The sequence below is a fragment of the Octopus bimaculoides genome, chromosome 10 (genome assembly GCF_001194135.2).
Source record: "Octopus bimaculoides isolate UCB-OBI-ISO-001 chromosome 10, ASM119413v2, whole genome shotgun sequence".
Classification (NCBI taxonomy): domain Eukaryota; kingdom Metazoa; phylum Mollusca; class Cephalopoda; order Octopoda; family Octopodidae; genus Octopus; species Octopus bimaculoides.
In genome coordinates, this window is record NC_068990.1 from 27135354 (window position 1) to 27136428 (window position 1075).

Here is a 1075-nt window from a genome sequence, read left to right on the forward strand (position 1 = left end):
TATATATATATATGATACGTAGACACTTCACATAATGTATTATGTGTAGGTTGGGATGCGTGTCCGGCAATACATTAGCTTGTTTGAATAAGCATCTCTCAGTAAAATCTAAGCGCAAGTACACACGCGCGTCAAACACACACACACGCACATACACACTCGCACCCACATACACACACAAATTTATAATAAATATGCTTGTATATATGTCATGTAAAAGTGTGCTTCCAACTTGATGTGTGTTTAATAGCTTAAAGTATCTTGTTTATATATACATTCTTTATAATCATAAATATATACAAAAAACAAAAGCGCTGTCTTATTAATGCATATACAGATATATCAATTTGTGTACATAAATGGCTGTGTGTGTGTGTGTGTGTGTGTGTATGTGTGTATGTGTATGCATGCATGTAAATATGTATGTGCTTATGTGTAAATCTGCATGTGAGCGTATTTGCGTATATATATTCTACAGACGATTTTTTATATTTAATTTCACCACTACTACTACTACTACTACTACTACTACTACTGCTACTACTACTACCACCACCAGGTACTTGTTGAGGTACACAATGAAGGGATTAGTCGATATCTTCGACCCCTCCATCCATTATTTTACTGGTACTGTTTCTAGACCGAACCCGAAAGAATTGAATGACAAAGCCGACATCGGCGCAGTTTGAGCTGTGAATTCACCAAGTTGGAACAAATGCTGTAAATGTGTAATTAAAGTCAGAAAACATAATGATTTTTAAATATTATAGTGTATCATATATACACGGAAAGAAAACCATTATGTGGATTTCTGACATGTTAAAAATAGCTGTCAAATCCCCAAGCCTCGAAAAAAACATTCCTACATTAAAGCACGTTGTTTGTACGCGAGCAGGACATCTGAGTGAATGAAAATTCAGCTAAATTTATGCCTATTACTTTCACTATGATCGAATCTTCCATGTGTTAACGTGTCTCTCCTTGTGACAATGTAAACCTTCAGTTTAGATACATACATACATATATATATATATACATATATATATATATATATATATATATATATATATATATA